Genomic DNA, 13,181 nt, shown 5'->3' with positions numbered 1-13,181 from the left:
TATGCATCAAAACAAAGAAAATGGCATAGTTTCTACTTTTTTTTACATGTAGAACATTCTTCAAACTCACAAAAGCCGAACTTCTTTTATTCAGTTAACAAATGTTTATTTTTAAAATGTACTATTTAATTAAATACAGTATACCTTACGGGAAATGCAGAAATGAATGTGACACAAGTACTATACTCAAAGAGTTTACTATATTGAAGAAGAAAGAGAAGTCCACAGCTCTAAAAAAAAGGCAGAATAAAATAAATGTCATGATGGAGATACAAGCCATGTGCTCAAGGTGTGAGTGGTTTTGACCAGGGTCTTTTGATGGAGAAGACAGAATTTTTTGCTTAGTCTAACAGAATAGTTTTCTGCTGGCAAAGAAAGGATAATGCTCACTTCTGGCTGATGGAACAATTGGAGCAGAGAAAAAAAGACATGAAAATGCATTGTATTTACAAGAATCGGTGAGTAAAGCAGTGAGGCTTAGGTAGAAAGGAAATTTCTAAAGGTAAACTCAAAAAGTTGGGTTGGGTCAGATCACAAAAGCCCTTAAACTTGAATTCAGTGGTGTCCAAAGTACAGTGAAATTCTCTGAGGACATTAAAAACGATTCACAGGGGCATGAAAAAATATACTGTACCTTCTATTTGTATTTTATTCTCTTTCCCTTCAAATTCGTATTTCTGTACATGTGTATACTATATACTAGCATACTTAGTGAATGCAAGTATTTTATAAATACATACATACATCTAATATATTGGATGCACAGTCAAATTTTTTTATTGATAAGTGTACGTAATCAAAAAATTTAAGAACACTGCTATAGACAGGTGGGAACTATTTTAGTTTTTGAGCAAAGAGTACTGTGACTCAACCTGTGTCAGAGGAAGACAACCATAGCAGGAGGGTAAAGAAGAGTTTCAAGGTAGGAAACTCGAGACAGCTCGATCAGGAGCTAAAAGACTGGGCTGAAATCCTGGCTTTGCCATGCAGCAGGTGTGTAATCTTACTTAAGCAATTCTCCAACTGCAAATGGAAACAATGATAACAAAATTTTAAGAGTCTGAAGTGAGATGAATATATGGAAACATCCAGCCCAGTGATGAGTTACAGTAGATGCTTCAGGGATGTTTGCTGAATTTGAATCTGATGTTCTAACATACATTAGGAGCTTCATGCAAATGGCCAATTACAAGCTGATGATGGGCTAAGAATAGGGCCCTCTCGGAAGCACTAGAAAATTGCAATAACATTGTGTCGTTTTATGAAGAATTAACAGAATCTGTTCACTGATTAGGTGTGAAAATGGGGGAGAAAGAAAAGCCAGTTTGGCTCTGAGGGTTCTTGCATGGATGCATGGAAAGATGGACATTCTATTTATGATGGCAGAACACGGAAAAAGCAGCAGCTGAAAGTACATGTCAGTCTGGTGAATGCTGCGTTGGAGTTACTGGCAAAACATGGAGTTTATTTGGTTTATAAATTTAGACCAAGAATTCAGAGGGGATATCTGGGCTGTGTCTAGAATGAAGCTGTTCTGTGGGTAACGAGGCCATTAGCTGAACCTCCTGGCCCAAGAGCAAGTCATCTAAAAATTGTGGAATGTACTATTCCCAGGTAGTTAACTTGCATCTTGTGGTCAAAAGCGCTGTGTGTAGAGAGTCTGATTAAATTCTAGGTAACTTCAATCCCATTTCTAATGTTTTGCAGACACAGCCTTATGTACACAGACATACAGTGTCTTTCATTTATTCATGTGGAGCTGGTCTAGGGCCTGATGGTGAGACACAGTTATTTTATCCCATCTCCAGGCAGGGACTCAAGCTTTAATCCTCATAAAAATTACTCCTGGTGCTTGCTATAAATGCAGATCGCTTACCTGAAATATTCTGATTCGGCAGGAATTTGCATTTTTAATAAGTACATTATTTAAAGTAGGCTCCCCGGAAAAGAGGATTCTACATATTTCCACCATGTACATGGACTTTTCTTTTTGTCACGACAGCAGCAATCAGGAGGTCAAATAGATCAGCAAGGAAATGTAATTTCTACTGCCCATGTAGAAACTCTAGTATACGGAGTTGAACAGAAACCAGAAGAGATCTGCTAGAATTAGGAATCACTGCAACTGACCTGAACCATCTTTGAGTACCTGTGACGATGACTGCAGTGATTCTAAAGGAGAGGGAGAATTTTACCACAACTGTTTTGAGGTAATAAAGAACTATTCTGTTGGAGCTGAATCCATCCTTTGCCTGTTTTATGGCATTCCAACTCTAGAAAAACTGTAAAATAAACATGTATTTACAGCCCAATGACTCTTGTCCTTGGGTTTATTACAATGGCATTATTTATTGAGGACATTGGTCATCATGTCCTCTCTTTGAGGACCCTGTGGACAAACTTCTTTCTAGTCTTAGTATTAGGAATTAGAATTAGAAATGCTTTTTCTAGGAGTGCCATCGATCTTAATCTTATATAAAATCCAAATTATCCAATTTGACCAGATTCCCTTTTGCAGATTGCCTGCTAGACTGCTCAGAGCCAAATTAAAGGTTTCTTATGGTAGGAATATGCTTTTTGTAACAAGATGAGGTGTAAATTAATAAACATTTGCATACTACCCTTAGAATTCCTAAAGGATATCACATCTATCTTATTATATCTTTATGAGTTATTCCCATTATTTTAATAGATGAAAGATTGAGACTCAGAGCAACTAAAGGATTTGCCTGAGATTACACAGCAAGTAATTGGGAATCTAGAATCCTAACACACAAATTCTGACTCCAAATCCAGTGGTTGTTTCTTTTTTTCTGCTGGCTTTACAACAAAGAAAAGTCATCTTATTTGTCTTCAATTTATGAAAGTGTGTGTGTGTGTGTGTGTGTGTGTGTGTGTGTGTGTGTGTGTATTTCTATTTAATCGGCACACCAATCGTGAGAAAGAATTGCTTTTATTTACCCAAAGCTTCCACAGATCTAAGATTCTCAGAGGTTTCTGGACTTGCCAAAGGTCAATCAGCACAAATCAAAGAGATCAGACACAAATCTAAAATTCATAACACCCAAGTCTGAGCGTTCCCTTAAGCTATTTCTAACGTGTAATCTGCTATACTCGGGGGTAAACTGATAGACCCTCTGATCACTATTATTACCAAGGTGAAACTAAGAACTGAAACGCCAAAATTCTTTTAATTTAATAATTTTATATTTGTTATAATAAAAAAATTTAGAAGATATGAAACCATATCCACCTCCTAGTGGGAACAATAAATGTGCATTGTGCAGAGTTTAGGAAAAGGTAGATAAGGGAGAGATTCCAAGAACACCAGAAACAGAAGCAGCACACCAGAGTTCGAGGACAGACAGTCAGGAGGCAGCAACTTTGATACCCAGCCTTGTCACCTGCACAGTTCTGCCCAAGGAGGGCCTCAGAAACGAGACGCAGTTTCACTATGCCTGTCCCTCTGCTTCTTTTCTGTGAAATGAGAAAATGAAAAAAAGTTAAACATATGTGTCTCCAATGGTGTTAATTTGTCAAGAGCCTCAGTTCCCTCTTAATGTGTTACTTTTCTTAAAATAATTATCTGAGAAAAAGGAGTCACTGGAAAATTTTTCAGCATTTTAACGGCATGCCCCCAAAATACGTGCATTGTACAAGCTTTTCATTCTACCCGTCCTAGCTCATCGGAGCTGCGAGTCGTGTTTCCAAGCAGATTGTCATTATAGATGGTGCTGGGGTATGAATGTGGACTAAGTGGAAATGCAAGGCAAATCTGACTGGCCCAACAAAGACAAATGTCCCAGCAGCACTGCCATATTTCACAGAGCATAGTGTTGACTGTAGATCTGCTGACATGATAAATTTTATGGCCAAATGTGGTGGCATTTCACAACCCCGGGTCTACTGAGGATGGTTGGTCCTTCTCTGATAGGGTCAATTGTGATAAGTTGCTCTATTGAACTCCTCATGAAATATGACATTTCAGGTTAGCCAAATTCTCTTGGATGTGCCTGTCCCGTTTAGCCTTAAGACATCTGCCAGAGGAAGTTTTCTAGTTGGAAGGATGAAATGGTACCAGATCTGCTCTTGTCGCCTTTCTTATTATTTTGTCAGCAATGAAGAGGAAAGTTGCAGAATCTCTTTCCCGGGAATACTGTGGACAGACAGTCTTTGGGAGGGTCAAGAGGTGGAGGGTGTTGTCCGGGAGAAAAGAGAAATAAGACTGCCTATTCAAGCCCCTGCATCTTTCATTAATTCCCCTGGCATGGAGCCGCGACTCAGTTTTTCTTTGGGGTTGTTTTTTCTCACACAGAGAAACCAGAGTAGCCAATGAACTGATGCTGTGCATTCCTCAAAGGAAACTGTCCCTCAACCAGAGCAAGCAAGAATGATTTTTTTCATTCACAGAATAACTTAAGTGTCTCGCATAAGGAAAGAAAGTTTGAAAATTTTTTGGGCTACCCCGTTTCTCCAGCTTTTCAAGATTGGTTTGTGAATGGCAGCAAGAGTGAAAGCACATGGTGCCTGCGGGCTAATGTCCCCATAACTGTCTCCAATTAACTCAGCCTTGCACACAAGAGCACAAACTGTCACGGTTCAGGCTCTGTCACAAAATAATTGTGACCCCGGGCAAACCATTGAACTTCTCCAGGCCATGCGTTTCTCACTTGTAAAGTGAGGCTTGTTATGCTCCAGGATCCCCAAATTCCCTTCCACAGCAAAGCTTCTAGTAGGTAGTACAACAAAGTGCCTAAGAATAGACCCTGGAATCAAGACGGTCTGAGTTCAAAACCTGGATCCATCACACAAATAGCTGAGTGAACTTGAGCAATTCATTTAATCTCTCTAAGCTCCATTTTCCTCATCTGTAAAATGGGGATGATATTATCACCCACCTCTTAGGGCTGAGATGAGAATTAAGTCACTGAATATAGGTAAAGTGCTTATATGCACGAATGGAAGATAGTGAGTTTTCAATGCATGTTAGCTATTATTCTACTGATTCTATGTTGCTGACATTCAGAAAATGGTGACCAGTCCAGCACATTTTTCAGTGACTACGTTTTTTTTTTCATTTTACTAAATAAACTAGTCAACATTTTTTGATGACCTCACCTTCACCTCTAACTGGACTCCTACATGGGGGCAACTTATTTTCGATAAACAATAGGGAAAGACTGTGCAGTATTAATCACTATATTTCTATTTCCTTTATCAGTTTATGTCACAACCATACTCACAAATGTTAATGTCTTGTACTCCTCTCTCTCTTTCATAAGACCCACCACTACCTCCTTCCCCAGTGAACACACACAAGCACACACACACATGCCAACCTTAAACATTACACTAATCAGTTTCAAATGATCGGTATCTCTACACAACGTCCTTTTTTCCCCATTCCTATTACAATTGTATATGGGATGCATTTAATAAAGCTTCACTGATGATGATGATGTGACTAAATATGAGGATAATGGTCATAGATTAATAAATTGTACTTACTATTTCCAAAGTATATACACAAGTCATATATGCTTTATTCATTCACCCAGCAAAAATTTTTGAGAGCCTACCAAATATCAGGTCCAGCAAAGGCTCTGCTGGGCCTAAATAATGTAACACACCAAAGTCTTGTCTAAGTTTAAACTCAGGCAAATGTTCAATTATCATCCTACTGCCAAGCCACAGAGTGTTCATTTTGTAAGCAAACAATTACATGTAGAAAACAATTTAAAGTCACTAACTGTTCCCCGTTTAGGAGTTTGCCTTAGTCTATAGAGACATCTTTCTACCTGTGACTTCCTCATCTGCATACTAAGGGGTCTGACTAGGCAGCCTCAAAGGTCAGTTCCTGCTCTGATATTCTATAGAACAAAGGCAAAACCAGCTCCCTGTGACTAGGGCTCAAGAAAAGAACAGCCTGAAAATTTAACACGTTCTAAAATATTGATTAGAAGGATGTGAACGAAATTGATTATTTCACGGCGGTCAGCTTGTGGATGAATTTTATTATTACTCGAAAAGTAATGGTCCCTGTCTCTCCTCTTACTTTCTTTCCTATTTGGTTGCACTATTATTATATAGGCTGCCAAAAAAAGTAAAATGTGGTCAACTTTCCTGGAACACTATGTCTGGAGAAGTTCTGAGGGGATCCTCCTGGCTCCTGATTAATTGATGGGTCAATTAAGCAACAAATGACATATAATGGGAAAATCATAGGCCTTAGTCCAAAGATTGTATTTGAAGTCCCACTTTTTTCTTTTGACTTTATTATATCCAACCGTGGACAATTCACATTTCCTCTCTAAGTTTCAGGTTCAGTATCTAATAAAACACAGGCCTTCACAATTGGCAGGCATGACCCTAGGCTGGCTGTCTATCTCCATCCATTCACGCAAGATAGATGTTTTTAGGCCTTATTTTCCAGATGAGAATTCAGGGGCTCAATGAGGTTAAAAGTGATCATATAGGTGAAAATGTGTTATAAATACCAAAATTCTGTATGTATTTTGTTATAGTTGTTATTACTGTTAGATCACCCCATCCAAATATTAGGGTTTTATGCCTGGCTGATTACTAAAATTCAGACAAAATTAATTGTGATAATGAGTAAATGTTTTTGTTCTTCTCGATTGGAAATACAGGAAAAAAAATCAAGGGGAGAGAGGCACTTTCTTTTTCCACTAAACTGAGCAGTAAAAGGAATGGTTTAGGACTGGCTAATTCACCAGTGGGTATCTGTAGCACATAGAACAGTGCCTGGCATATAGCAGGAGTGAAGTAGCATAAAATCCTTCCAAAGAGTGGTGTGAGTCCAACTGTTCCCTTTAAAAAAAAAATGCCTGGTCATATTATTGCAAGATTAACAAAATGCCCACACAGTTTGCTAGCTGAGAGCTGTGGGATGTGTAATCCAAATGCATGTAGTCCCATGACTGTGGCTTGGATATACCTCATAGTTATCTGCTCTGCCTTAAATATTGACTCTGGCTCCTCTGACTGGCTGAGATTTCCAGGACGGCAACAATAATTACAGGCATCGCCTTGTGCCTTTTTGACCCGAATCCAGGTACAGATGGGAGAACACCGGAAATATGAGGACCCAGCCTTCATAATTTCCAAGAAAAAAATGTCCCTCCTATTTCTTCACCTGAACTCTCCCCATCTTTTTCTACACAGTTTCCTCTCCTCACCTCCCTTAGACAATAAGAACTTTAATCAGGTTCTGGGCAGAGAACCAACATCAATTACCAACCACTAATCACAGCATTTTACTGTGTTTTACTTTTGGTAAATATATGTCCAGAAGTACGACTTAGAAAAATGAAGGTATAGTTATAGCATATTTAACAGAATAAATGAAACTAGTATGTATGGGGCAAAGGAGGTTCCTTACAAGATACGATTTTTTTTTTTCAAATAAGAGAAATGAGAAAGAGATCAAAGGAGAGTTTTCAGAAAAAAAAGAAACAGAAAGACATCCATACTGATGACTGACCCAACTGTGTCTGCCTCTAAAGGCAGGCCACATTTTGAGAAGGCAGGAGACCCACAGACAAAAAAGAAAGAAAAAAAAAACCAAAAAGCAATTTTTAAATCCTCACTTTCCACTAGGAAATCAGTTACTTTTCCATGAATACCAACCGACCACCCTACTTTTACAACATATCTAAGATAGAATCTATTTGGGGGTCAGTTAATTGGACCAACCTGCTCTTCATAATAAGCATGACATTTACACAATGTTTTACACTCCAAATTTGAAAAAAAACCTTCCCATACCTGCCCCATCAAATTACACTGGCTACCGTCTTAGCTTATCAGATTTATGACCTGCGAGCTTCCTGACCACTAGGCAGCTGTCTTGATTTTCCCTAGGTCCACAGCAACGATGGTTGAGAACAAATTCACAAGTGCTAGTTCTGAAATACTGTAGTGGCCTCATGAGACTAGAGCAAGAAAAGTCATTTGTTGTATAACCCTTTGTCTCAAAAACATATAAACTGTGCTTTGGCCTCTAATGGGAGGAACAGTCCTCAGAGCTTTCTGAAAGACTGTCTCCCAAGTTATAATCCTCAGGTTGGCATGAATAAAATTTTTCATTTCTTAGATCGACTATGAGTTATACACTAACATTATCCCATTGTACAGATGAGGAAGCTAAGCCTCAGTGGGATTAAATACCTTGTCCTAGGTTGCACAGCTAACAGTAAGTAGATGAGACCAGATTCAACCCAGTAATCCAGCTCTTAAGCACTGTGTGTTGTCGTCTCAATTGAAATATGCTTATTTAACTTTGTATTTCTTTTCCCAGAGGCAGAAATTTAAGTCTCCAGCCTGTACTATAACTTGAATACAATGAGAACATGTTTACATTTCTATTGGAGCCCCCATTTGTACTCCTTACAGTAGGTAATATTGCATAGTGTTTCACGTATCCTGACTTTGGTACTAAGTTATCTGGATTCAATTATAGGTTCATCTCTTTGCTACCTTTCTGAACTTGACAAGTTATTTAAAATCTCTGGGTCCTGGTTTTCTCATCTTAATTCAGCACAGTGAGAGTAACTACCTTACAGGATTCTGTAAGAATAAAATTACATAATAGACAAAATGCTGGGACAACGTCTAGCACAAATTAAGTCCTCAGTAATTTGGAAATTATCTTTTCCTTGTATCTCTTACATTGTACCCATCATAATTTCCTGTCTTTCCTTTAGATTATTAACTCCACAAGGCAGGAACAACATCGTTTTCATCTCTGCAGCTCTAATGCCAGCAGTCTGAAACATAGTAAGAGCACATTAAATGTTTGAGATGGATGAATAAACAAGGCCTTTTCAATGGACCAGCTAACATCTTACATCAGGTGAGGCTTTCAGCCTAGAAACGGATCACAGATGTTCTCTGTTAATTTTCAGAGTGTAAGTCACCACATTCATAGCAGTAAGCTGCAGATGGCAAAGGCATCAAAAACGTCCTACAAACAAATTGACACAACATTGTAAACTATCTGTATTTCAATAAAAATACATATATAAATGTAAAACAACAAAATGTCAAGAATTTTTTAAAAAGAACAAACAAGAGAGAGAGGGGGGCGTCTGTGTTTCTAGCACCTTATACATCTTCAACAAATCTACTTAATGTCATTCCACAGAAGCTAGTGAGAAGTAATGAGGAGAAATGACCCAGAAATTCTCTTGAATTCAGAATAATCTACACTAACCTCACTGTGGGTCAAAGCATAAGCACATGTGGGTAGTTTGTAGCAGTAGTAGTTTATAGTCTGTAGTCCCTTGTAGGTGTTTTTTCATTCCCTTCTCCCTTTTAATTAAACCATTTGGTCGCATGGCCCATCCCACCTTCCTTCTCCCTCTCATCCTCAGAACACAGTCCACATATGCGCTGAAAGAAGGGTCTGCAATACATGCCATATTAGCCTCATTGGAAGGCCTTGTATTTGAACATTTATTTAGTTCTAAGAGAAAAAAATGAACCAGAAAACGTAATAGCACAGCACTGTACCATATACCAAAAAAAGGGTGGGGGGGTGGGGGGGAGTTGGCCTCTTGGTACCCTTAGGAATTCAGTACCGCAAACATGGAGTGATACCACTCGTGTTTGAAGTTCAGCTCTATTATTTGCTACCTGTGCCTCTTTTTCATGACACAAGTCACTTCTTTGAGCATCTGTTTCCTCATCATTGTGAGGAGATAATAGTACTTTTCACACTGGCTTTTTGTCAGAATTAAATGAAATAAGTATGTAAAACATTTTCACAATGTCTGGCTTGAAATGAGCTATTATTATTATTATTACTACATACATGTCAGGCCCTGGGAATATATAGAGAGACGAAACAAGATACTTGAATCTCCAAGCACATAAATAGTATCAGAAAAATACAGATGAGAGAACAAAGGAGGAAGGAGGCAACATTCTTGTCACTCTCATTTTACAAATGTGGAAACTGAGGCTTAGAGAAGTTAGCAACTGGCAGTAGGTTAATGTCCTTCAAATTAATTCAGTAAAATTCAGCTTCCTAAAATCTAATTTGTTCTATCTATCAAGTTCGCCAGTCTAATAAAAATGATTTTTATGGTTTGAATAGATGAGGAAACTGAAAATCAAGCAGAATATTTTAAAAGCTTACAAGGAAGGCTGAATTTTGACTTCTGCTAATAAAATTTTTCTAGCAAAACAGAAATGTCAGCATTTATTATGGGAAATTTCTGTTTCTACTGGTTTCTAAACTTCATGTTAACATTATTTCTGTTTTATCAGATTTTAGCAATTTTAGCATTTTTAAGTCTATTTCTAAAATTCTTCTTTCACATTTTCTGGGTCATGGTCAAGGTATTTGAGGTACTAACCATATTATGACCAACCATAGCAAAATATTCTGAACAGTCCCACTTCCTTTACACTCTGAACTTTTTAATCCTTTTATGTTTGGTATTTCAATTGGCCTATCCCAATTATTTCTTATCAGCAAACAGAGTTTCTGCATTTCCTAGGCGATGAGATTTCTTTAGGTTATTTTTATTTCTTCAAGATGCTTTTGGATTTAAGTTTAAACTCTCAATTTAATTTAAATACTTAATGTAATTAAATCTACTTTAAATAACTGAAAATTGGACTCAATCTAAAATAAAGATTTAATTCCATTTTAAGCTGAAATTCAATTTAAAATTAAAATTCAATTTAATATAAAATTCTGACTATTTCACATGCTTTTGAATTTAAATTTAAATTTTAAATGACTACAGATACAAACGGAAAGTTCATATGTTGGCAACAGGATATTAAAAATGCTTAAAGTTTAAAAAAGTACAAAATAACACTCAAAAGCATCCAAATTCAAATCCAAAAGAAGGAGCGGAAACCAATCTAAAATGCATGAAAAAAGTTTCCAATGTTGGTTGGAAAATAGCATTTCTTTTAAATAATTTATTTTAAAAATTCTTTGACCATTTTCTCAGCCTATCAACTTTAGTGTAATTCATATTCTTGTAAACCTTACAAACATTTACGTAAATTTGGCAAAAACTGGTTATTTGTTTGACAGATCATCTGGAGAACTGACTTGCCTCCTAGATAACTTTCCCAATGTCACACACACACTGGGATCCAGTATTGGAGCCAAAATCTGCCTCAAACACTGATACTGCTTCTTTCTGTACGACACTTCAGAGAATATGAGGGGCAAAGAAACTCAAATGGAAAGTCTACTTTAGCAAGTTTCGTGGATTACCAGATGCCAGGCAAAGTGATTTTTAGTTTTGACGACATAATCAGAAAAATTAAGCAATATGTTCTGGGTTATTCCTGACATTTCATGTGAAAAGGTCAACCTCCCCTCAGTGTCCTCCACGTTCTCAGCTAAATATTATTTCCCAAACAACCTCCTAATCAAAGAAGAAGTGAGTTCCATCTTCTGGTTTCCCAGTATTTTATCAGAAACTATATTACTTACCTGTTCACACAAACAGACTCTGAAATATGCCATAATGTTTTTTATTGTCATTTTTATTCCTTAAAGGAGTTGGTAAAATTCTCTTTTAGGAGAAAAGCCAGATGATACCTGATGGAAGAAAAAAAAAAAAAACCCATATTTTGATAGGTAGCCCAAGAAACAGAAAAACAAACAATAGTTGCCTTTTTCTTCCAAAATTTAACAGATTTGTCTCACTATTTTGAACATACGGTTCCTGTTTGGGAAACTCCTTGTCACCAATGTTTGTGATAAAATATTACTAAAATACATATTTATACTATCTCTTTTCTCGAGTTATATAAACCCCTACTTATTTACTGAAAAGAAATGTCATGCTTTTCAATGACTTATTTCCTTTCTGTAATCAAAGGCATTTTAGGAAAAGCCAGGAAAATGAGAGAGAACAGAATGATGCACCACACACCGTGTGTAGGTGCTCAGTAAATGGTATTCTATGTTGATAAGGAGGAGGAAGAGAAAAAAGACTAGGGGGAGTGTAATTCCAAGTACATTCGTTTTCTTAATTTATGCTGCAAGACAGAATTATTTAGTCACACCTCTGCATTTAAGGTAAAATCAGCGATGAGGCAATCTCTAAAATGTAAATCAGGCAGAAGAGAGTAAGTATTAAGATCTACTTGTTAACCATTTTCTTGGTCAGCAGAGAAGAAAATACTCTTTTACGTTTCATGATGAATGTGTTTTAGGAATTCAGAGGGTTAGAGATTTTTTCATGCCCCAGGGCATGTCAGTGTGATTGTCTTTTTAGTTACCAATTGTCAAGTGCCTACTATGTGCGAGCAATATATTTAATCTTCCAGGTAATATTACCACCACTATTTTGCAGATGAGGAATAAAATCAATGTCTTACACGTGTCTAATGGCTTATAAGCAAAAGAGGCAGAAATTAATAGCTGTAATTCCAGAGCCTGAGTGGAAGTAAATGTTTTCTTAATTCCGAGAGGCAGTGTTCCCTCGTGATTTAGAGAGCATGAACCCCAGTGCCAGACTGCCTGCACCTGAACCCTGACTCTGCCCTTTACTAGCTGTATGACCTTGGGCAAGTTACTTAACTTCTCTGTCCTTCAATTTGCTCATCTGTAAAGCTGGCTGCTTTCATGATTAAATAATTTAGTATACCTAAGACAGTCAGATCATTTAGTGCCTGCCATCAAGTAAGCACTATATAATCATCAGCTATTATTATTTCTTCCCCAAGATCTATTCCCTCTTTTAGAAAAAAAAAATCCACATTTTCCTTTGGGGAACATTTCCCCACTACTTTTAGTCTGTATGGTTTAAATGGTATTACTCCACCCTAGTTCCTGACATAAATATATGTTCCAAGCCTTCTAACCAGAGTACTGAAGCTCTATCATCACTTGTTCAAGAATGGACTTAAGACACAAGTTAGTCCGACGAAATTTTTGGAGAACTCTTTGGGAAAAAAAGAAGCTCTTTCAATTGGATTGAGAGCTGTCAGAACTTAAACATGGAGTTTCCAGGAGCCACCTTCTAGAAAAAGAATGCTTAAGAGTGGATCCCACGTAGGACAAAGCATAAATAAACGATAGAGAAGGAGAGAAACAAATCTAAAGGCATCATTTAAGCCCTTCGATCCAGCTCTGATTGACAAAAATCTACCCATGAACTTTAAAGGTAAATGAGCCAAGT

At 37.3% G+C, this 13,181-nt stretch overlaps 1 long non-coding RNA gene across 2 annotated transcripts in view; it reads right to left on the bottom strand.

The window, feature by feature from the left end:
- Positions 1 to 2,937: 2,937 nt before the first annotated feature.
- The window catches only part of LOC116664373, an 88,017-nt gene continuing 77,773 nt past the window's right edge, over positions 2,938 to 13,181 (bottom strand). For both annotated transcript variants that reach the window (XR_004320885.1, XR_004320886.1), the window contains exons 3-5: positions 11,486 to 11,593; positions 8,871 to 8,986; positions 2,938 to 3,477 (exon numbers count right to left, since the gene is read on the bottom strand). This is a non-coding gene — a long non-coding RNA (uncharacterized LOC116664373). The remainder of the gene's footprint in view (positions 3,478 to 8,870; positions 8,987 to 11,485; positions 11,594 to 13,181) is intronic.

This window comes from Camelus ferus, chromosome 6, assembly GCF_009834535.1.
Source record: "Camelus ferus isolate YT-003-E chromosome 6, BCGSAC_Cfer_1.0, whole genome shotgun sequence".
Classification (NCBI taxonomy): Eukaryota; Metazoa; Chordata; class Mammalia; order Artiodactyla; family Camelidae; genus Camelus; species Camelus ferus.
This window is presented reverse-complemented; position numbering and strand designations above follow the sequence as displayed.